The sequence below is a fragment of the Mauremys reevesii genome, linkage group 1, assembly GCF_016161935.1.
Source record: "Mauremys reevesii isolate NIE-2019 linkage group 1, ASM1616193v1, whole genome shotgun sequence".
Lineage (NCBI taxonomy): Eukaryota > Metazoa > Chordata > Testudines > Geoemydidae > Mauremys > Mauremys reevesii.
This window is the reverse complement of record NC_052623.1, coordinates 89,529,916-89,555,869: the sequence shown is the minus strand read 5'-3', so window position 1 is coordinate 89,555,869 and position 25,954 is coordinate 89,529,916.

Here is a 25,954-nt window from a genome sequence, read left to right as displayed (position 1 = left end):
TGCTTGCATCACTGGGTGAAGTACTAGCCCCATTGAAATCTAATATATGGAGATATACCTATCTCATAGAACTGGAAAGGACCCTGAAAGGTCATTGAGTCCAGCCCCCTGCCTTCACTAGCAGGACCAAGTACTGATTTTGCCCCAGATCCCTAGGTGACCCCTCAAGGACTGAATTCACAACCCTAGGTTTAGGAGGCCAATGCTCAAACCACTGAGCTATCCCTCCCCTTTCAAGGGGTCCAGGATTTAATCTTTAGTGGGGTTTTTTGTCTTAAGTTCGCCAAGTATTTTTTTTTCTTCTTACTAGAATCCCTTTTACTAGAGTTTTAAGTACTTAGGTGAGCAATTTTACTCTCATTTGCTGTAGGGATCCACATGTATATGCACAATTAGGCCCCCAGTTATCTAGAAGGAACAGAGCAATTCTGCTTTCATTTTTGCACTACAGAAATACAGTGGGTTAGTTTTAGTTTTTAATCTTTAGTCTTATGTTTACTAAAGGATAGTATTTAGTCACTGGAAAAATAAAAGGATCAGTGGCTGTGAGGAGAAGTGTCATGTTATTTATACAAAATAGATATAATTGTAAATAAACACTTAGTTTCAATTAAATGTATTCTGCACTTCTAAGAATGTTCAAACATTTACTTATGCTATAAATGTAATTTATAAATATAAATCAAATAAAAACCCAAATATGACTCATTTTGGCAGATATGCAATGAGCAATATCTAATTTTTACAGGCTGTGACTAGAACTTTTGAATTTTTGTTTTGTTTTACCATGTAATCTTCCATTATTTTCCTAACACTTCAGACAAAGTAACTGCTTCTTTTTTTGTTTAATTTAAATTTGGTAATTTGTTTATGTTTTTGGAATGGGGAAACAGCCCCTTCTGTTTCCATGCAGGGGTTGGGGAAAGGAGGAAGTAACGCCTGCAGGTTTAAGTATCATAGCTGTAGTCCCTGATATTTTAATTACTGGCATGCATATATATAGTATATACACACACAGACACACACACAATGTACACACATTATAGAATTATATTGTACACAGGCACACATTATATAAAATATGGAATGTGTGTGTGTATATTTTAGTTAGACTCCGGTTCATATTCTGATTTGTCAGAAATAGCAAATACCTTGGATTTAAAGTTTAGTTCACCCTCCGTGCTCTTTAATGCCTAAAGGTTTGAATATAAAAAATTGATGATTTCACATCACTATTCCACACCTCTTTGAAACTGTCCCATTTATATTCCTATTAATCATTCTCATCCTACAGCAGGTTAAAGGCCTCTTCATTATTATTACTGCAGTCAGGGTGATAAGGAGCAGAAAAATATGGGTAAGCAACTTATACTAATTTGCAGTTTATCATTGCCTTCCTTCTTCTCTCCTCAAACCCACGCATATTCTTCAACTCGCATGGGGAAGTTCGATTTTATTGTGTGTGATTGTCATGTTATTTGTTTAAAAGGTAGATTTTATTTTTGTTTTGCTAAATGTCTGCTTTTAGAAAAGATGGACTCTCCCCTTCTCACATTATTTGAAGTCCATTTCATTTGGAAAATAGGTATTTCATAAAGTAAATATATGTTGCCGCTCAAAAACTCTGGCCTCGAGGTGCTCTACTTGGCTCTGAAGGTAGTGAGCTTTGCCACAGGACATATAGTTATAAATTCTTGACTCTGTGCAGTAAATTTAGAAGCCCACTACACCTTCTCATTACATATTTGCTGGTCATCTAAAGCCATTGGTTTACCTCTACTGGGGCTTTCACCCTGTGACCACTGGTGCATTGATATAAAAATTAGAGGTATGTCAGAAGTTAAGGCATTTGTTTCTCTTAGAGGTGAATCCTGCTGCTATTGTGCTCAATGGAAAATTCCCATTGTCGTGAATGGGAGCATGATTACAGCCAATATCAATTACATTAATTTAAAGATGTTATTTTTCATGAAGATCTATTTTATAATATATACATGGAATTGCATAATACAAACAAGACCTCAGTGAAAATAGAGTTGCAACTAAGAATTATCCTTTCACTTTTCTATTTTACTATCAAAGTTGAACAAAAAACCAAAACAAATAATGTTTTCAACCAAGTTTATACTGTTTTAGAGAGTTAAGTCACCAAAGAAGTTCTACACAAACACTTGTGCAATAGTAGCAGTCATCACAGTTTTAAGAAGCAATAACTTAGTTCTTTTGTCAAAATACCTTTCTTGACCATCTGTTGCACAGCTTGTCCACGTGGAAACCATTTTATTATTTCAGAAAAGGCTACATAGAACTAGAGGCTTTAGTACAGTATCATGTAATATATAATAAAATGCATAATACTGTAAATGAACCCATGAAATATAGCTCAAAAAATGTGTCCCTTTATATTTGCTACCAATCTATGAATGTTCAAATTGCAAGTGATGGAGGAAAAGCATGTGTTAATAATGTAAATATTAGTTTAATGGACATACTGTTCAATGACTGAACCCATTAAGATATTATCTTAAAATATTTTGTGAGCCATTAAATAAAAGTCATATTTAAACAGATAAGCCACTACATTAATTATAAAACACAGGAGTATGTGAATAGATCCCAATCTATCAACTTGAATATACAGAAAGTTGGATACAACTATGGCTGATAATATACAAATATTTTTTCTAGCATAACTGATGTAGTAACATGAATCTAAAGGGATGCCACATTTCATATAGGTGTCAGTAACCTCAGTTTAGAATTTCATTTTAGACATTATTTTAAACCCCATCCTAAACTCTTTTGATTGGAATTTGCAAATTGGGATGTTTCAAATAGGTGAAGAGAAGACTGTTTTTTCTGAGAATTCAGAAAGTGTGGGATTAAAGATGTTTATTTCCTATGTAATCAGAAATTATCTTTGTTTTAGCTCCCTCCTTCCCCCTTTTCCCAGTGTATTATGATTTTTTTGGCAGTAAGTCTTCGCAGATCCAAACTTCACACAGAGATGGCTCCTTTAGAGCCTGTGGAATAGGGTAGTTCACATCACAGGAATTTTCCAAGAAAACTTATTTTTGAAACCTTAATCCATATAGAATGAGGTCATGTAGAGTTGGAAGAGATCAGGATAAATTAACAAGACAGCTTCATTAATCTTCGGAGGTGTTAAGCCTATTTGCTCTCTTTCTGGATATTTTATGGCCTTCATCAGCATAAGCATCTAATTGCCTATTTTCTACATGTAGGTCTACAGCAGCATAGCTGCAGCAACACTGTGATACCATAGACGCTTACTACTGCGATAGAAAGGGTTTTTCCATCACTGTAATAAACCAATGCACCCAAGTGCAAATTCTTCCACTGACCTTGCTGGGTCTTTAGTGGGGGTTAGACCAACCTCACTATGTCCCACAGGACATGAAATTTTTCACATGTAGCTAGGTCTACCTACGTTTTTGGTGTAGACCAGGCCTATGATTATAGAGGACTATAGATTTCCTCCAGGATGAGGGAAAGGAATGTTACTTAGGATGAATATTGGGACTAGAGAAGGAAACCTAGACTTGATGAAGCTAATGGGCCTAATAAGGCTTTTTGGTCAGCTGTGGGGCCTATTAGAGATCAAGGTGGGTGAAAAGGAGGGAGTCATAACAAATTAACAACTTCTTCCCTTCTTGCCATCTCATGAAACTCATCAAACTTCATGACCCAGGGGTGCAAAGAACTGCTGCCCTGCTTTACTATGCCCCACTGCTTCCCAAGGCCCGTACAGTGGATTATGAGACTGAGAATGTCTCACACATCCCATTCCTTCTACATTGATTCCATGGATTAATAACATTTAAAAAAATCTTTCAATACATTCCCAGACAACCCTTCTCCCCAAAAAGTGTAGTTAACCTTTAGTTGTGGTTGGGTGTATGTTCCAGTAACTAAGCGTACATCTTCACAGCATCTGGGAGTTGTTATTCCCATCTTGGGTAGACATACATGTATTACCTCAGCTTGAGCTAGCACCTAAAAATAGCACTCTGTTCACAACAGTCTAGCCACTCACTTACAGACACATGTGGTTGGGCAGGATTGTATTCAGGAATCTAGCCAAAGCAACTACCTGTGCCACACCACTAGTTTTGGGTGTTATACTCAATGTGGGACTCCTAGCTGCGTATAGACATACCTTTTATGCCAGTTTTGACATAGCAGGGTATGCCATGTACCCCCACATGCCCCCAGCACACCAGTATGGAAACACAGGTATGCCCCTGCCTCAATTTCTCCCAATGAACTTTCATTTAAATAACTGTTATATAGTGAACAGTGCCCCTTCAGTGGTTGAATTGATTTAGCCAAAGGTCAGACATGGTACACATGTAAGCCTTGACCCTAGAGGCCTAGGGTCGGAGGGGAAGGGGGAGGGAGAAGGAAGAGTAAGTGAACCTTATTCTGTCTGCCCCACATAAGCCATTTGCCACTTTTCTCCACACTCCTTACTAGTAATGACCTCTCAACCATGTATCTTCCTCTGGAACCAGACCTCTTTACAACACCTGAGAAGGGGGTTCTCCTCTGAGTTAGGGTAACCACACAGGTCACACCACTGCAGCTTTTCTCCTGAGCAGCATGTAGTTCCTCTGTGATCTGGAGCCCCTTCCCCTGTCTAGTAAGATCTTTCTGCTGTGACCAGGTCCCTCTAGGGCTTGGCACTGACAACTCTTACCATCTGAAACCTCTTCCCTCTAGGTCCTAGGAGCACATTTCCTTGTTTCCTGGTGTATTCCGTACCCAGCTCTCCTGAGAAGTACCTCTCCTCAGGAGCTTCCTGTCAGCTAGGCCCTATGACAGAGCCTTCATAAACTCTTTATAAAAGTCTAATATGTTCCTTAGCTAATTAACTGCGGTCCAGTGACCTCAGGCAATTAAGTACTCACTGGTGCTTTTGGGTATGAAATATTATATTGTTTATGGTTTGTGGAATTACATGTGTGTATTAGATCCAATAATCAGTTTTTAAGGATATTGCAGCAATTCAAGATGGAGTCTGAACTGTCACCTTGTGACTCCAACTTGTGACCTCTCTATGCACTGTCAGCTTAGCCTGGATGTAACTGGATTGAACTGTTTTTTCCCGCCACTGGGCTATCGCCAAGATTCTACCACCTCAGACTGTTTCCTGCCTTTCCCGGGATCATACCATGTTTTCCTGCCACAAACTGTATAAAAGGACTGTAATCACAGACTGGTGGGGCAGTTCATCTTAGTGACTGTGTGTGCGCGGCTCAGGTTTTCGTGGCACCAGTGCACCACTGAAGAATACCATTCACTCCTGAGGTGAGAAGAAAGAAGAAGACGCATTCCACCTTACCTGCTCCTGTTCCTGGGAACATCAACAACCAGAGGGTTCTTGGTCCATTTCTTCCATCCCAACTGTCATCGAGGGACTCTCCAGTGCTCCTCCTCTATAGGTTCCAATTATCCACGGAGTGGAGGGCCTGGACTTCACCACCGGCATAAAAGTGCTGGGAATATAGCGAGACATAATAGTTAGGGTTTTCTTAGTTGGAGCTGCATTTTCAACTGCCAGGTTGGGTTCTGTATTTTGGGCCTGAGCTTTATACTCATAGGGAGAGCTGCTGTGTCACTTCTTTTGTGTTGTTTATATAATTATTGCTCATTCACATTTATCCCTTCCCTTATCTGTAATTTATCCCTTAATACACTTACCTGGTGTTCAACCGTTATTTATTTGTCAGTTTTTATTTATTGCACACCACACAAGGGAGGAGGGGAGGAGGTCTGCACCAGTCCACCGGTGACAGATACGTTAGAGGGTGAATCTGCTCTTTTGGGAAAAAGGGGCTTGTTCTTATTCTGACACCTACACCATTAGACATTCAGAGTCACCTCGGCTCCCCTTTGAGAAAACAGTTGATCTGAGTTGGCTTATAATCCTTAGTGGAAAATGTCACAGGTAGGCTCAGAGGGCCAACTGCCCAGTGACAATAATCTTTAGGGCAAAAAACATTCCAAGAATTTTATACCAATGGTTATTTAAAACAAAACTAAAAACAAACAACACACTATGAGAAATACATAATTTTCAGAGGTAAGCTCAAACAAACAAAATTAATCTATTTGAAATTATGGAAATGCACAATTAGGGCACACAAACAACCTTAACTCTGCTCATGTGGTGATGATCTGAGAATACAGAAAACCAAATTCCAAAACTACCTTATCCACCTATAAGGAACAGTTTCATCTCTGTGGCCACAATCACTGAAATCCTTTATTCTTACCTCTGCATCCCTTATAAAAACCCAGTGAGGAAATAACACCATTTCACCATTCTTCATTTGAGTGGAGATTTTGAAAGGAAGTTAGGGGCCTAATTTCTATTTACTTTTAATGAGCATTAACAGCTTAGTTGCCATTTGTCCCTTTGAGAATCTCTCCCAAAGACTTTATCTTGGAAAGCTGCCACTAGCTGTCCAAGTATAAATAAAAACAGAGCTTATGGGTGAAATCCTAGCCCAGCTGAAATTAATGTCAAAACTCCCATTGATTTAACTGGGCCCAGGATTTTGCCCCATACATCTACACATATAATTCTGCTACGACTAACTATTGATATTATAGCATTAACATTGAAAGATCAAAAAGGTCAGTGTAGTGACAAAGCACACATTTCCAGTTCTGTACAAGCTGTAGAAGTACAGTACCTTCTAAAAATCTAGCACTGTCAATGGCCAGCTCTGTCCCATTGGAATGGTGGGAAACTTTAAATGCCCAAGCCTCTAAGTTAGTGCTTTCTGTGGCTTATCAGAGTCTCTGTATAATTACTATCCTGAATTTAAAAAAATAGTAAAATCTTCTTGGAACAACTCACTAATTTTTACATATGTATATATAAGAAAGTCCACGGATTTCTTTTTTTAACTGTTTCACCATCTGTGGGGTATTTATTTCCCAAATAGGAGATGTTACATTAGGAAGTGAAAAGGAGACTTTCCTATGTGTTTTGTTGAAGGATTATAAAGCCAAATTTTATTTCAGCTATTAAGACTGAGATTAGAACCTCCACTTTATGTTCAAGAGATCTGTCAATGCAAAGCAGAAAACTCTTCAGATTAATATGATAAAGACAAAGAATTACCACAGGAGAATTCAAAATTCAAATAGTCTTCCAGAAGTGTAATTACCTTCATCATGTAGTTTGTATGTGGGTATATATACATATAATGTAAACACACACACACACACACACATATATATATCATTTGCACTGGTTAATTAAATGAAGAGAGTTTGTTTTAGAAAAGACACACTGGCTAAGTAACTATATTCTTTCTGGGAGCATATAGAATCTGGCTGAAATAGGCCTGGGCGAAGAGTTAAAGCCCTTAGTTGCAAGTTTTGTTGATAAAGTCAGGATTTGTCAACAAAAAACTGGAAGTGTATACACTGCAATGCTCCTTCTGCTGACAAAACTCTCCTGCTCTGATGACAAAATAAAACCACCTTGATGAAAGGCATAGAGATTTTTGCAGCAAAGGTATACTAACAAAAGTGTCAGTGTAGACATCGCAGTTGATTATGTTGCTACAAATGGCCTCCAGGAGATATTCTACAATGCCCATCCTGACTTCTGTGGTCAGCAGTCCTTTCCCCAAGAATTTTTGAAATTATATTTCCTATTAGCTTAGCATGTAGAGCTCACATTTTTCTATCTGACCATGGTGGCTCCATGCAGCAAACACTCTCCTTGGAGCACAGCTGAGTTCTGGCCATGGAGTTAAAATGGGAGACAGCTCAGAAGGGGTCTGACAAGGTAGGGAGGAGGATCTGCCCTAAAAGATCCCAAGCACAGTTCTGCAGAAATCTCCTGGAAAGGAAGAAACTGCCTACTGAGCCCAGAGGGACTGAAAGTTCAATTGGTACCTTTTCTCATACTACTTCACATCAGACTGCAAGACTTTGACAAGAGAGTGGGTGGTAAGAAACAGCCCAGGGAGGCAGCCTTAATGAATTCCTGGGTCTTGGACACTTGGTAACCCTTATAAGGCCCTGGACCCCAGCCGTGGAGTGGGAGGACTGGGGCTCCCCTACCAAATCACCCTCCTCTCATTAAGAAGGCCTCCAAAGCCCTCACCATCTAGCTTCATTTCCCTTCTTCTCTTCCCCCGCCCCCAAGGGAAGGAAGGAAGGAAAGGACAAGAACCTTTTGAAACCCTGGCTGGGATCAGACACTCATGGGGGTCAAAGCTGATCCCCATATTTTCCTAGGAACCCTATCACAATGGGGAGAGACAGGACTGAGTGGTGACCTGACTGGAGAGTTGAGTCAATCCCCAATAAAAGACAGATTGATACCAAGAATGAAGGTGGTTCAGGGAAAAGAACAGAGATATGGTGACCAGGGCACTAGCTCCCTAATCACTATTCAACACCAACAGTAAACACTGTCCATCACACAGCCCATACAGCAGCATAGAGAAATATGACTTTCTGTTTAGAAATTCTGTGCCCTGGAGGAGGGAAGGGGAAGCAAATGATAGGCACATGTGTCCCATCAATTGCACCAGTACAGCTTGAGAAGCCCATGCATGCAAATCCATCAATAATTTCCTGAACATCACCAAGCTTTATAACCCAGTGCAACAATATTTTTTCACCAACATAACAGTTGTCCGAATAGTCAAACTCCCCAAGCTGAACTGGTCAGCTATGGACCGGTAGCCTTTGGGGATGACCAGGTTCCAGATGGCAATTCTGACCCACTTCTCCATAAGTATGAGCCATCACATTTTCGTACACTATCTCTGTAGCTCAGGGATTACTTTGTCATATGTGTCAGAAAAGGTTTCTTTCCCCGTCCTGAAATTCTTTCACTGCTGCTGGTCATCCCAGGTCTGCAGAATGATCCTTTCTCACCAATCCATGCTGGTTTGCTGCATGGTGTGAAGTTGGTCCAGGAACCACTAGTATCAATTGCTCAGTGTCCTCCTTGTTTTCACCCTGCTTCCTCTGCCGCTGAAGTTCCTTCTAATGCTGGAGGAGCTGCTGCTACTGCCACATTATTTGCTTGTCAGTACCGTGGGTGAAGTCCAAAGTCAAATTCATCTGGCTCTAATACTGAAATGCAGACCAAGCAGCCACTTTGTATTTGAGGTTTCCAGCATAACGGTGCACAACATTGTTGGGCCCATTCTGACTGATTTGAAATGGCACTAGCCACCCAGAAAGGAAGCATGGGACAGAAACAGCAAAAACATGGGATTTCTTACAAATTTGAACCCCTCATATTCCGATATGCATCCCACAATTCACAGTGAGAAAAATGCCAGGATACATACTACTCAGCAGCAATTCAAAGGATCATGGGGTACCCTCCAAGAATGCCTTATGCTTAATATGAAGGAAGCCACTGCCATGTGTACACACAATGTGAATTAGATGACACCAGACATCCCATGTTCATGCTATTAGCATGGCTTGCATATTGTGCATTACATTATGTGCAGCAAAAAGCTGCAGATTAAACCACCCCTTTGTAAACAAGTCCTTGGCTCTCTTATATTAGAGGTCTGAGTTCTGTTTTGGACAGTGCCTGATGTGACCTTGTTCAGTCTCTCAGTTATTTGTACAACAGGGGAAATGATACCTGACTGCCTTCTACAGTATGGGTATGAAAACTTGCTGAATAATAAATGAACCACATAGAGATGCAATCAGCAGACAGGAGATTTGAACGCTTGGTCTCCTTTTCCTATCCTTGGTCACTTGCCTCCAATATAGAGTATTTTGCGATGACTACAGCTCTTTCTCTTTCTCTCTTGCTCACAAATTCAGTATGCTGGAAAAGTTTGATGTCACCTGCTTGCATGTACATATTGTAAATAAGCAAAGTAATCATTTATTAATTCCGTATCTACACATTTCTTTCCCCAAAATAAAATAACCATCTCTTTGATTCTTATGTTTCCTGACTCCTTGGATGTCATTGCATTACTACCTATTATATATGCTATATAAAAATAAATTAACATTCTTTTAGTTACTTATTTCTACTATGGGGACACTTTTAAATACACCTCTACCCCGATATAACACGAATTCGGATATAACGCGGTAAAGCAGTGCTCTGCGGAGGCAGGGCTGCACACTCCGGCGGATCAAAGCAAGTTTGATATAACACGGTTTCACCTATAACCGCAGTAAGATTTTTTGGCTCCTGAGGACAGCGTTATATCGGGGTAGAGGTGTATATAGATTTCTTTCTTTGCTTAACAAGTCAGTCTACAGTGTCTTTTATAAGAAAATTAAATTAGGGATGTTACCAATACCTGTTACCTCTTGCTAAAAGCATGATCTAGGTGTGGTGCAACAAACTACATTTTCTCCATCATCTCTGCCTTCCACTGAGGCACCAATGTGTCCTGTAATTTCAAAAAAAGTTTTATAAGGTAATAAATGAAAAGTTCATGGTTCAAGAGAGTGGAGGAGCAGGCATTAGATTTACAGGCAGTGGACGTGAGGTAAGATGAAAGGTGGGAGAAATCCTAATCCAGTGTCTGATACTGATTCCCTCAATGGACTAGGGCACAATCTTCCATACACTTCATGTAAAATGATAGTAATATTTACTTACCTATTTGATAGGGCAATTATGAGAATTAATTATTTAATATTTGTTAAGAGCTTTGAAGATAAAAAGGATTATAAAAGTGCTAAGAAGAAGCAGAATTTTCAGTACAATTTGTAACCACTAACAGATTCTCCATGGGGACTTACTAACAAATTTAGCCATATATTTCTTTGTATGTATGTGCATTAAGGAAAGAGACATATTAGTAACTGTGACCTTGGGAAAGATTCACAAAAATATTTGTTTATCCATGTGCTTCAAGGATTAAATGACACATGAATCACTGAGAGAGAACATGAGAAAGGAAAACTGCTGACTAAACAGGTCTTTATTTTTCAATACGAGACATTTGGGGATGAATTTTGCACTACATTTAATCTTGCAGACACACATATAACTACAAAATAATTGGCTGCGTTTACACCCATGTTGTATTCATTTTGCACAAGTATATTTTACATTGTGAAAGGCCTAGTAATCTGCTATCTTCAACATTTTAACAAGAAGCAGCAGCCCATATTCCAGATTAGTGTGCTATTCTCAGCAGGTGGTGGACGGAGTGACACCTTTAGCTAAGGATTCCTAAGACTTTGTCTGTCTTTCAGCATTTTGGCTTGATTTGTTGCCACATCCATGATGGGCCAAGAAACTGATACTCCTGGTTTCTGGGAGAGTCAGTCCATGCAGATGTTCTGTGGAAAGCCCTACCTTTTGTCCTATGGAGCAGGCAGGGCCTTGTTGTCTACGTTTGTCTGCACGCTTTTTGTAGTCCTCCTTTCCTTTCTCCAGGTGTCGCTTCACTTTCTCTTGCATGTGATGGTAGATGTGTTGTATTAAGTCCTAGGGTTATGAATTGGAGGTGGATGTGGGTAGTTGTGAATGAAATCGGGGGAGGTGGGTGGTACCCACAGATGACAAAGAAGGGGCTGGGGTCTGTGGATGTGTGGTCTGCATTATTATATGAGTCTCCTAAGAGTGGCCATGGCCATTCAAGCTTGATGTTGACTGAGAAAGGCATCCTAGTTCAAAAGCTCTGGGCTATGCCCTTCCAGTAGCAAGGGGGCCCAGTCAGGAGGCTAATTATCAAGACCAGCTTGCACTGTTCAGAAGCATAGGTTTTAGGATGCATCAGAAATAAAAGGTGGCATTGGTTCATGAAGCTCCAGAATGACTGGCATTGCCATGAAACAGTTCAAGCAAGGGTATCACAGGCCCCTGTCCAGGGCAGGGCACTGCAGCTGTGTTCACAGTATGGTATTCCCAGCGCTGAGCTCCCTCACTTGCTTCTGCAGCTGCTGGTTTTCCCTGATCAGCTGCACTACTGGGGCCTGAGTAACCCTTGGCTGGGCTAGAGTTTAGTCCACTGCCCTTCTACTGCCTAAAACCAAGTCCCATAAAAAAGCACACGGAGACCCAGAGTTCAGTCACTGAGGATTTCCAGCAAGGATTGCATAATCTCTTCACAATCAAGATCCAAAAGAAGAAAATATGAAATTTATTCTTACATACCAACTTTATAAAATCTTATGATAAAGAAACAAAACTTAATTACTACAACATAAACACGTCTACTTTATAATCCACATACATTATCTTCACAGTTATACAAAACATAAATAAATAAAACAAATAATATCTAAACAGGTCAGTCCTCACAGAGTCACAGTGAGAAAGAAACTCAGAGGTCCCAAAAGCTTAGGTGGACTTCACCTGAATTTCAATTACAGTCTTTGACGACCAAAAATCTATTCAGTCTGCTGAATCAAAAGCACTCCAACAACATCTTCCCTTCACTTAGTTGTAGAAATCTTCGGCTGGAATTCATGCAGCCTCTTCCTTCCACTCTGTTGAAATCACTCAGTTAGCTAACTAATTAACCAAGCACTCAGTTTAAGTATATAGAAAAAAATGCAAACTTGAGAACAGCAAAATATAAATGACTTCTCTCATCATCTCATTTAAAAAAGAAGAGTTGGATCATACTGGGTCAATCATACTGGTTGAGGCTATTTAACTAAAACGGTTAGGGTAAAATCGAATAACATTCAAAATATACAATTAAAGTAAAAAAATAGTTTTCCACTTTCTGTAATTAACACTGCCAGGGCTTCCCTATTGGAGGGTTAACAATATCACTAACCTGCTGCAAAACACTACAGAGTTGAGGAAAAGCAGCCTGTTTCTGCTCCTATGGTTCAGCTTCTCCCAACCCACACAGGTCACATGGCCTTTTATAACTTGACTACTTGCCCTCTATGGAGTCTGAGTCCACCTACAGAGAACCTTTTGAGCATGTCCAAAACTACCGCACCCGACTCCAGCATCTTCTGTGCGTGGAGTGCTAATTGTGCATCTGCCTCGCAACAGTGACCCAGACACAACTCATTCCTACCCCACACCTTCTGAGATGTCTCCCTATTAGACACATGGGTTACACCTGCACTGCTTGATTATCCAACTAGAGGTGGAGGGCCCATTCTGGTGAGTCCAATGCTTCCTGTGGCTATGCTGGTGCTGCTGATCCATCCTTCTCACACTGGGCTCAGTTTTGTAGGGTTATTGTGGTCCAAAGAACATAAGACGGCCATACTGGGTCAGAACAAAGATCCATCTAGCCTAGTATCTGGTCTTCCAACAATGGCCAATGCCAGGTGCCCCAGAGGGAATGAACAGAACAGTTAATTATCAAGTGATCTATTCCTTGTCATTCATTCCTAGCTTCTGGCAAACATATTCTAGGGACACCATCCCTGCCCATCCTGGCTAATAGCCACTGATGGACTTATCCTCCATGAATTTATCTAGTTCTTTTTTTGAACCCTGTTATAGTCCTGGCCTTCACAGCATATTCTGGCAAAGAGTTCCACACATTGACTGTGTGTTGTGGGAAGAAATACTTCCTTTTGTTTGTTTTAAACCTGCTGCCTATTAATTTTGTTTGGTGACCTCTAGTTCTTGTATTATGAGAAGGAGTAAATAACACTTCCTTATTTACTTTCTCCACACCAGTCATGCTTTTATAGATCTCAATCATATCCCCCTCCCTTAGTTGTCTCTTTTCCAAGCTGAAAGGTCCCAGTCTTATTAATCTCTCCTCATATGGAACCCGTTCCATATCCCTAATAATTTTTGTTACCTTTTTCTGAACCTTTTCCAAGTCCAATATATCTTTTTTTTTTGAGATGGGGCAACCATATCTGCATGCAGTATTCAAGATGTGGGCATACCATAGATTTATATAGAGGCAGTATGATATTTTCTGTCTTATTATCTATCCCTTTCTTAATGATTCCCAACATTCTGTTCTCTTTTTTGACTGCCGCTGCACATTGAGCGGATGCTTTCAGAGTACTATCCACAATGACTCCATGATCTCTTTCTTGAGTGGTAACAGCTAATGTAGATCCCATCATTTTAAATGTATAGATGGGATTATGTTTTCCAGTGTGAATTACTTTGTATTTATAGACATTGAATTTCATCTGCCATTTGTTGCCCAGTCACCCAGTATGAGAGACAAACTTGAGATCAGACCCATGACCCAGGAATCAAGTTAGAGAGGAGATGGGATGGCTGATAGGAGTCCATGAAATAGAACAAGGAACAGTGTGATCAGAAAGATTAGGTCTGAGGACTCTAGAAGTTGAAGCAACAGGTTCCATGAAGTTGGAGCCAATAGAGCCTTTGAGGTAGAACAAAAAATGACAAAGGACCAAAACTCAGAGGGCGGGGGAGGGGGAGGTAGGATAATTCTGTCAGGTAGGGATAAGGAAGTTTGGGAAAGAGAACCTTGAGGAAATTGGGAACTATGTCCATGTAGGAAGGATCTGATGTCTAAGACTAGGAGACATTATAATGTGGAACAGACTCATTTGAGAAGGAAAACAGGAAAGTAGGATGCATCAGCATGGACAGAACATCAGGGAAGAGGGGAAAGCAGCACTCATAGAAAATTTAAGGAAATGGAGCACTCAAGGGAGAGTGGAAGGGAATAATAGAAGGAAAGGGTGTAAAGAAACGGAGGTAACTAAATACCCAGGGAATATGATTTGGAGGAAACAAAGGCAATTTAGTTACAATGGGTACAATGTAAAGTTGTATTCCAATGGTGTAGAAGTATAAAGTGACAGGATGATCTTTGAGTCTACAGTGCATTAGAGCCAAGATTTTTCTTTCCATATAGTATGCATGCCATTGGGGGGAAAGGGGGGAGTAAGGAGTGTCTGATGGGTTTTGGAATGGGTATAGATTTCTTTTTATATTTGAATGGTGTGCTTTTATACTACCTTAGGTACACTTGTGTAGAACTTTATTCATAATGTAAAAATATATTTTTCCTAATGTTAATGTGAAATTTCATATGTTTAATATCTAGAATTTATTTTTGTATTCCGCTGAATCACAGAATGTGTCATTTTTTTCTTTAGACACAATTCAGCAAAGATTTACAACATGCTTAGCTTTACATGCTGTAAGAATCCCTATTAACTTCAATGAGACTTTTCATAGTGTGTAAAGTTAATCACATGTGAATCTGCAAGTGTGCCTAATGCAGTATAAAATGATATAATTGTGATATTGTAGTTTTTCAGAAACAGTATGTGATTATGTGAAACACTGACTCTTAATGCACAGTATAAAGAGGGCACAGTTACGGTTGCACAAACTTAACTTTATCATTTCCAAACTTCTGAATACTTCACTTTGCAACCTTAACATTCTTTTAATGTAGATTTTGTATTAGAATAGGTATATAGATAGCATGGACAAACAGACATTTAGTAGGTCATCTAGCCCAGCTTCCTGCATCATGGCAGGCTCTAATTATTTCTTCTTAAATAGGTCTTGTAGCTGTTTGTTTGTCCAGCTTTGTTTATCAAAATTGATAAAAATACACAAGCTCCCTTGGCAACTCGTTTCATTGTTCCTATAGTCTCAGATCTTAATATCAGTGGGAAGGTTTTGGCGAAAGTCACACAGAGCATTTAGGGGATGTTTTGCCTACTGTCTTGTTGCTGCAGTTAAAATCTCTGTGCTTCCTGTTTAGTTAACTAATAGGAATAGTTAACATGAAAACCACAGAACTTTGTAGACTAGAAAATAGAGATGTGTAAAAATTCCATTTCATTAAGGATTTTGAGATTTCAAAATTTGGTTTAGTTCTAAAACTGGACAAAACTTGAAAATTTCAAAATTTCATAAAAATTTCACAAAGGAAAATTCTGTTAAAAAATTTGTTTCCAGTGAATCTAAAAAATGTGTTTTGATTTTGAGTTTTACAATATTTTATATTGTAATAAACATTGAAAAATTTTAAAGAAATAATAATTTCCAAACAAATAATCAAAAGCTTTTTTCCAAAATTGTCAAAACATCCCATTTCAAAATTGACAGATTATTTTTTTGCTTTTCTTCCAAAACAAAATTCCACTGAAATTGACACTATTTCACAAAGTGTTTCAATGTTGACTGGACTGCATACTCAGATGGAATATGGTTTTATAAATTGTCACCAACCAGTTTTACTAAAAGGCCTAATTTAATTAGAGGGACTCAGCTAAAGGAGAGCAAAACGTTGCAATGCCATGTTATGTTGAGCTAGCTCTGAGGTAAACGTCATCCAATTTGATTTACTACCTATTAATTTTTTTTAATTAGAAAGGGTGGGAGGGAGCCTAGAATTTAACTTCAATTCAGAAAGAGAGTGATCATTTTTGCTTCCACTGTTGCCAAGCTACTGCCATCCATCTGTTCCAGTAATTTATTTCTAACATCGCAAGCACAAACACATAGACTCTTCATGTGCTTTGTGCATTATCATGATTTTATGCCTTTTAAATCACCATTAAGTGCCCCAGCATGAAGTCTTAAATTCAGTACCATTGTTGACTGGATGTTCCTGAAAATAGTATGATCTTAAAGAATGAAATGTGTTGCTACTTCCTGGCATATGGAATTTCAGCTTTTCCTTTGCTTTTCTGCATTCTACAAGCCACTTTTTAATATCCTTTTTATGGTATTTTAACAAAATTATAATTCTTCCTATGAGATAATCATAAATCCTATTCTTGATTAGATATGTTCAAAGTCAAGTATATGGCTCTTTATTGACAGAATAGAGACAAAATTGTGTTAATAAATCAGTAATAGTCCAGAGATGAACATCAGGAACCACAGAGGATTCATAAACATGCCACTGAGTTTAAGAGAAGAGATCTCTGCTCCAGAGTCTGAGGTAAGATTCCCCTGAACATCCTACCAAGATTACCTAGGCTTCTGGAATCTCTCATTGTAAGGATATTCTGCAAGCAGGAACATTTCCTCTCCTGGGATATACTTCCCTTTAGATATAATATGCATGTATATTATTTATTGTTTTATTATACATTTTTTCCCTCTGTAATGCTTTTTATCCTAAAATAAATGTATTGTGCTTTGTGACAGAAAGCTGGTCACTGGTTAACCCTGTCATTGTCTCTTGAGAAAGCGCAAACTGCAGGTGCTGGATTGGTCTGACCTGCTGGCATAGTACCAGTGAATGGCTAGGACTGCTAGCCTAAATCCTGTCTTTGGAGAGAGAGGGACGGAGGTGCCCATCCATACAGAGGGCACAGTTGGATGCTTGATACATAAATAGGACTCCCTTTAGCAGATCGCCTGGATCTGTGACAAGGTACTCACTTTACCTTCCAGCAAATCCAAGTTAATAGATAATCAGGTCCAGTTACTTAGAAACAAGCTATAGTTTCTACTCATATTAGAGATGCATCATGTTCTGCTACCCCTTGAGTGATAGCCAAAGCAGACATGTACCTAAGGAAAGACTGGGTTCAATTTAAAAAAAACAAAAACAAAGGGACAAATTAAAACAAAACAAGTATAATATCCATTTTAGGATTTTGCATTTTAGGACTATATTAAAGTTTCAGTTAGGTGAACTATATACTCATTTTTTGTTTGTTTCAAGAGTGCAGTGACCTCATGGAAAGGAAACTAGAATTAGACTGATTTAATTAGACTGTCCAGAGAAAGCAATGGAAATTAACCTGCTGCTCCCATTATAAGTCCAATATGTATTACAGAAGGTAATATTTTAGAAGTATGTTATGAACACCAGCTGCTGCAAGCACACTATTCTAATTGAAAGCGTCTCAGAATTACAAAAAAAAATTGCTTATTTTCCGAACACCATTTTTTTGTCCAAATTATAACCATAAATACAAACAGCACGAATCGATAATATTAAAGGGTTTTTTTAGTCTTTTTTATATGCACTAGTGTCATGGGTGATACACATCACTCTATGTCTTATGTTATTCAAAAGATGAAAAACCCTAGGGAAATCTAAAAGGAAATCGATACTAAAACAACAGCATCCAAGACCAGCAGCCAAGACCAAGATTGCTTTGAAGATTAAAGAAGCGGCCACTACTACCATAAGAAGTCCCAGTGCTACTAATGGCGAAAAAGTCATTTTGTATGAAAAAAAATAAAATAAATGTTCTATGCTTCCTGGGTCTGAAGGATTCCTTAGTATACTCTGAAATCTAAAAGAAAGGCCATGAAAATGCATGGGCTGCATTGTTCATACCTCACTTTCACAGTCAGTATTTTTAAGTGTTCAATTTTTGGCAGTCTTCAGCCACATCCTACCTCTAGGAAAAAGAAATGAAGTTTAGTAATTACTTCTTCAAATTTGCAAAGGAACAGCATGTTCAAAATCATACAGCAAAGGTGTTTGCTCTTATTCATCAATAATGCACTTGCATTAGTTATCCCTTCTATACATTTCCAAATCTCGGTTCTAAAGATTCACATAAGTGTAATGGTATCATCTAATCTCATCACTGTTAGCTACTCATGATGTAAGGACTTGAACAGAACAGACAAATAACTCCCCTCCCCATATATTATTTCTATTTCACAATAAACTGCTAGGCCACATTTGTTAGAAGCTATAAATCATGAGACAGGAGCCTCTGTCTAATAAACCACTCTAACATCTTTCCTCTAGATTGTCTTAATAACAGAACAAGTGTATTTTTTCTGATGTTTTTCAAGGTTAGCGTATGACACACTCCCACACTGATTTGGTTCATGGCCTACAGAACTACAAAGTAGGGTTTCCAACATTCTAATTACATAAAACCAAACACCGTAGCCCCGACCCTTCCCTGAGGTCCTGCTCACTACATTCCCCCTCCCTCGGTGGCTTGCTCTCCCCCACCCTCACTCACTTTAACTGGGCTGGGCAGGGGCTTGGGTTATAGGAGGGGGTAGAAGCTCTGGTCTGGGGGTGTGGGCTCTGGGGTGGGACAAGGATGAGGGCTTAGGGTGCAGGAGGGGGCTCCAGGCTGGAAGGTGGGTCCGAAGGGTTTGGAGTGTGAGAGGGTGCTGCGGGTTGAGGCAAGAGTTGCAATGCGGGAGATGGTGAGGGCTCTGGGCTGGGATGGGGCCAAGGATGAACGATTTGGGCTGCAGGAGGGGGCTCCAGGCTCGGGGGGTGGGGCCAAGGGATTCAGGGTTGTGGGAGGAGGCTGCGGGTTGAGCAGGGAGGTGGAGTGTAGGAGTGGGTGAGGGCTCTGGGCTGGGGGTGCAGGCTCTGGGGTGGGTCTGGGAATAAGGGATTTGGGGTACAGGAGAGGGCTCCAGGCTGGGGGTGGGACCGAAGGATTAGGAGTGCGAGAGCAGGCTGCAGGTTGAGGCAGGGAGCTGAGGTGTGGGAGAGATTGAGGGCTCCGAGCTGGGGGTGCTGGCTCTGGGGAGGGGGGATGAGGGTTTGGGGCTGAAGAAAGAGACTGCAGGCTGAAGGATTTGGAATCCAGGAGGGGGCTGCGGGTTGAGGCAGGGGGATAGTGTGCAAGAGGGGGTGAGGGCTCTGGAGTGGGGTTGGAGATGAGGGATTTGGGATGCAGGAGCGGACTCCAGGCTAGGGATTGGGGCCAAGGTATTAGGAGTGAGGGAGGGGGCTAGGGGAGCTGGCTCTGGCGTGGGGCTCTGGATGAGGTGTTTGGGCTGCAGGAGGGCTCCAGGTTTGTGGGGAGGCTGAGGGCTGGGGCATGGGGTTGGGTGTGGGCTTACCTTGCATGGCTCCCGGTTAGCGGCGCAGTCAAGGGGGCTAAGGCAGGCTGCCTGCCTGTCCTGACACAGCGTTGCGCTCGCGCTGGTAATGGCCAGCAGGTCCGAAGCTAGTAGGTGGGACAGGGGGGCAGGAGGCACCCAATGTGCCGCTCTCACCCACAGGCACCACTCCCCCAGCTCCCATTGGCTGGTGACCCCCCTGTCTAGGAGCCAGACCTGCTGGCTTATTCTGGGGCACAGCGCTGGGACTAGCCTGCCTTAGCGCTGCAGCATCGCCCACCTTTAATTGTCCAGTCGGCAGTGCTAACCGGTGCCACCAGGGTCCCTTTTCAACCAGGTGTTCTCATCCTACTATAAAGGATGTTCCTGCTCCCAAATATTCCCTGCTCCCTTGAGATAGATTTTAACTTTAATCTATTTCTCTTTAAATAAATTTTGCCCTGCTTCTAGGATTGCAAGAGGAATAAAATATAAAATAGGTACACACAACCAATACTTTCGGTATTGCCAACATACACAGAGAAGCACACAAAATCTTAACTTCCATAATGTCAAAATACACCTACACTCCCACACTCCCATCCCCAGTAAGCTCAAATAAACACAGGAATATGGATAACACTGGATTTCTTTTTACTTTCTCTCTTTTTTTTTTTGAAGTTAGATGTAAACTGTAGAAAAATGTAATATTTTGTAAACTACCGATAATTGTATGCATAAAGGGCCCTATCCATTTGTACTGACAGAGGGGTGCTAAAGCCTGAGAAATTGGATAAGGAGATGTGGAAGGAGGAAGCATGGCTTTCCCTTCCCCAAATTCATGGAAATTATTTTTTCAGCCATATTTTTCAGGCACATTAAGGGAGATTGATAGAACTGAGAAGCAGCCTCTACTCCCCTCTGAGCAAAATGGATATCAGAGAAGAAAGTCTTTCAATCTAACCCAAAGAAAACTACCACAAACTGCAAATTTCCTGAGAGATAGAGAGAGAAAGCAATAAATGAGAACACTTCCACTTTGTCTTGTTAGATAAGAAGAGGTAAAGAATTGAGAAAAATCTGCTGTTACTATATAATCATCATCTGAAATGTCATTTTTAATATCAGATTTTTACTAGTTCACAATTTTATAGGTTTAAAATGTATCAAAATTAGTAAAAGACAGCTAACATTTTCATTTTAAAAATCCTTAAAATAATATTCCTATCTAATATTTGTATTTGTTTTATATTTCTTAATTAGTGGCACAGTACCATGAATACCTTAATTATACAATTGCCCAATAAACTAGAATGGTTTTGAAGGGAACTCTTCAATACTATCATGTACTGTATATAATATTATGCCCATTATAAAAAAACAGAATTGCCTAAATTAGTAAGTACTCAATAATCCAGAATGACTTGTTACAGGCTATCAGCACATAATTAGGAGTTTTAAGATTCTATACAATTATTATCTAATAGACCAGAACACCTCAGCTATATAAGATATGGTTTTGTTCTAATTACTGTAGGTGATTAGCTAATAGTAATAATTCTTTAACAGGTAACATATATAATTGTCATAATGTTCCACATGCATTTTCATTATCAAAACTGTTCAATGATCAGTTGTTTGTTTCACTTTTACTCTTCAGTGACACAGAACATGCAGCTATAAACCTATTCCTCTAACCTTAACCGATGTGATTAGTCCAAGGGAAGAGATGTTTGTGAGAAAAGGTGGACTTTTAAGTATACACCTTTGGCTGGAGGAGCAAAAAAGTTTTCAATGCAGGATATGTTTCCACAATGAAAACTGTACATGACGTACATTTTCTGTGTCAAAGTCTTCTCACGCAGATATTGATCCAGATTTTCCCCTGTGGTGCAGCCATTTCACATTGTACCATTGGTGGAGTATGGCTATATAGCCAGGGTAGCCTACCACAGGAGAACACCTCAGTGTGAAGGGAACAGCTGGCCGTGCAGCCATTTTGCCAAACACATGATACCAGTATAGTGGGTGCCAATTGGAGAAAATAGGCATAGGTCAGGTTTCCCTATGTGCTATTGATCCCAAGGTACTAAATTATCACCTTTGGTCAATTGGCAGCTAAGGTTAATTAGAGCAGATGAAAGGCTGCTCTAAGTTTCACTGTGGGAATGGCCTATCACAAAACAAACTCAGGTCTGGGGAGTACCCTTTGACTTCTGAGCTGCAATGGCATTCCAAAGATCTGGGCCATTAGTTAGGATACTAAGAATATACATACACTGCAGCTGAAGGAAGCAAGCTGCCCAGCCCAGGTAGACAGCTTTGCATTAGCTCGGCTCAAGCTAGTATATTTCAAATGGCAATGTGGATGTTGTGGCACTGGCAAAGACTTGGGATAGCTGAGGGTCGGGTGGCCTTGACAGCCCAAGCTGCCACCTGAGCCACCCTGATACTAGGTACAATGGACAATATAAACATGGTATGTAAAGATCTACATGACCAGCAAATGGACAGAGCACACTGCACAGGGATTGGTTCCTGCAAAGTAACCAAACCAAGCCAAAAACTTCTAATGCAATGTAATGTGTCAATGTACACAAAGGAATTGGTTTACTGTGTAACTTTGGAGCTATGACATGCCCTGCATCCACCTCCCTGCATCTGAGACTCATCAACTCAGCATAGCATTGCTGTATGCCAATTAAAGGAATTTTGGTGATGAAATCTGGAGTCGATCTAAGTGTTTTGGATCCCAGAGTACTGGATAAAGTGTTCTCTCAGAACTGAATGAGATGTTCTGATAATCCAAATGGAAAAGGTCTCGGAAGGAATCCCAATATTTTTGCCATGCATCCATATAATTAGATCCTGACACAAGGAAGAAAGGAGAGCAGCAGAATACAGACGCTGGACTTCAAAAAAGCAGACTTTGACTCCCTCAGGGAACTGATGGGCAGGATCCCCTGGGAAAATAACATGAGGGGGAAAGGAGTCCAGGAGAGCTGGCTGTATTTTAAAGAATCCTTATGGAGGTTGCAGGAAAAAAACATCCCGATGTGTAGAAAGAATAGTAAATATGGCAGGCGACCAACATGGCTTAACAGTGAAATCCTTGCTGATCTTAAATGCAAAAAAGAAGCTTACAAGAAGTGGAAGACTGGACAAATGACCCGGGAGGAGTATAAAAATATTGCTCAGGCATGCAGGAGTGAAATCAGGAAGGCCAAATCACACTTGGAGTTGCAGCTAGCAAGAGATGTTAAGAGTAACGAGAAGGGTTTCTTAAGGTATGTTAGCAACAAGAAGAAAGTCAAGGAAAGTGTGGGCCCCTTACTGAATGAGGGAGGCAACCTCGTGACAGAGGATGTGGAAAAAGCTAATGTACTCAATGATTTTTTTGCCTCTGTCATCACAAACAAGGTCAGCTCCCAGACTACTGCACTGGGCAGCACAGTATGGGGAGAAGGTGACCAGCCCTCTGTGGAGAAAGAAGTGGTTTGGGACTATTTAGAAAAACTGGACAAGCACAAGTCCATGGGGCCAGATGAGCTGCATCCAAGGGTGCTAAAGGAGTTGGCAGATGTAACTGCAGAGCCATTGGTCATTATCTCTGAAAACTCTTGGCGATCGGGGGAGGTCTCAGAATACTGGAAAAAGTCTAATGTAGTGCCCATCTTTAAAAAAGAGAAGGAGGAGGATCCGGGGAAATACAGGCCAGTCAGCCTCACCTCAGTCCCTGGAAAAATCATGGAACAGGTCCTCAAGAAATCAATTCTGAAGCACTTAGAGGAGAGGAAAGTGATCAGGAACAGTCAGCATGGATTCACCAAGGGCAAGTCATGCCTGACTAACCTAATTGCCTTCTATGAGGAGATAACTGGCTCTGTGGATGAGGGGAAAGCAGTGGATGTGCTATTTCTGGACTTTAGCAAAGCTTTTGATACCGTCTCCCACAGTATACTTGCCAGCAAGTTAAAGAAGTATAGGCTGGATGAATAGACCATAAGGTGGATAGAAAGCTGGCTAGATCGTCGGGCTCAACAGGTAGTGATCAACAGCTCCATGTATAGTTGACAGCCGGTTTCAAGCGGAGTGCCTCAAGGGTCTGTTCTGGGGCCATTTTTGTTCAATATCTTCATTAATGATCTGGACGATGGCGTGGACTGCACTCTCAGCAAGTTTGCAGATGACACTAAACTTGGAGGAGTGGTAGATACACTGGAGGGTAGGGATAGGATACAGAGGGACCTAGACAAATTAGAGGACTGGGCCAAAAGAAACCTGATGAGGTTCAACAAGGACAAGTGCAGAGTCCTGCACTTAGGAGGGAAGAATCCCATGCACTGTTACAGACTAGGGACAGAATGGCTAGGAAGCAGTTCTGCAGGGGTTGCAGTGGACGAGAAGCTGGATATGAGTCAACTATTGTTGCCAAGAAGGCTAACGGCATTTTGGGCTGTATAAGTAGGGGCATTGCCAGCAGATCAAGGGATGTGATCATTCCCCTCTATTCGACATTGGTGAGGCCTTATCTGGAGTACTGTGTCCAGTTTGGGCCCCCAAACTACAAGGAGGATGTGGAAAAATTGGAAAGAGTCCAGCGGAGGGCAACAAAAATGATTAGAGGGCTGGAGCACATGACTTATGAAGAGAGGCTGAGGGAACTGGGATTGTTTAGTCTGCAGAAGAGAAGAATGAGGGAGGATTTGATAGCTGCTTTCAACTACGTGAAAGGGGGTTCTAAAGAGGATGGATCTAGACTGTTCTCAGTGGTACCTGATGACAGAACAAGGAGTAATGGTCTCAAGTTGCAGTGGGGGACGTTTAGGTTGGATATTAGAAAAAACTTTTTCACTAGGAGGGTGGTGAAGCACTGGAATGGGTTACCTAGGGAGGTGGTGGAATCTCCTTCCTTAGAGGTTTTTAAGGTCAGGCTTGACAAAGCCCTGGCTGGGATGATTTAGTTGGGGATTGGTCCTGCTTTGAGCAGGGGGTTGGACTAGATGACCTCCTGAGGTCCCTCCCAACCCTGATATTCTATGATTCTATGTACCACTGAAGATGAATTTTGGGAGCACTGATAGGAGATTCTCCGACAGGGTTGAAAAAATGCTTCTAAAAGAAGGCAAAATGAAATGCAGGGAGGAAGAATTTGTAATAATCTATGTGAGAGATGACCAAAATACAGACCAGACTTTTAATAGTACTATTGAAGAGACAAGGACACTGTGGTTCACACGTTTTTTTCTACTGTGGACTAAGAGAAAGATCCTCTTATAATATATGTCCCCTCCCAATTTACTAATCTTGAACAAATTGGTCCTTCTGGAAAAAATAATGGTGATTACTAGCCTCCTGTTTACCCTACATTTGTGGAATATCTAAATGAGTATTTATAACTGTATTAGATAACTCAAGTTAAAACAGCAGCAAAAGCTTTAGTATAGACGTATCCAAAAAGGAAGAAACGAGAGTTTGATAGATGAGATCTAACGGCTTCAGCACTAGCCACATTCTTTAATTCTCAGGTAGGTAATGGTCTGCTTCTCAGCACCCCCTGAATGCCCTCAGCTTCCCCTGACTTCACCACTGTACCAGAGGGGCCCTATATAGGCAGTGTTCCCAGAAAACAGAATGAAGTTATTTTATGGTGCATAGTACATCTCTATATATTACAATGTATACACAGCAGATAGGGTGGCTATTTTTTTCAAATAGCTGGTTCAGGATTTCAGTGCAACTACTGTCTTTTTTTTTTGGCTGTAAAAAGAGAAAATATTTTAAATTAGGAGTTTGGTTACTTGATTTAAAAAGGACCCATGTCAATGTTTTATTTTGCTAATGGAAGATCCCTATAGCCTCTGTTTGCTGAACAGACATCATGATGAATTACAATGAAAATGTGAAATCCCACTGACAGCAGAAAAGCAAATTTGTTACTATGAATATTGAGGAAGCTAGGACAAATTTAAACTTGATATTTGCCATGGATGTTCTTCCAAAATCTAGGCAGATGCTCTTGAAAATGAATTATTTATGTTGACTATTTTTAAAATTGGTGTATCTAATACCAACATTGAAAAGCACAACCCCGAAGGTTTCTTTGAGTATCTTAGACTATTCAGAACATACTTGTGTAATCCCCATTTTTTTTTCTTATTTCATGGTGTTCATCCAAAAACACTGATTGCTCTAATTATAGCTGCTGGTTTCTACTTACTCTGAGTTGATATGGAAACATTCCCA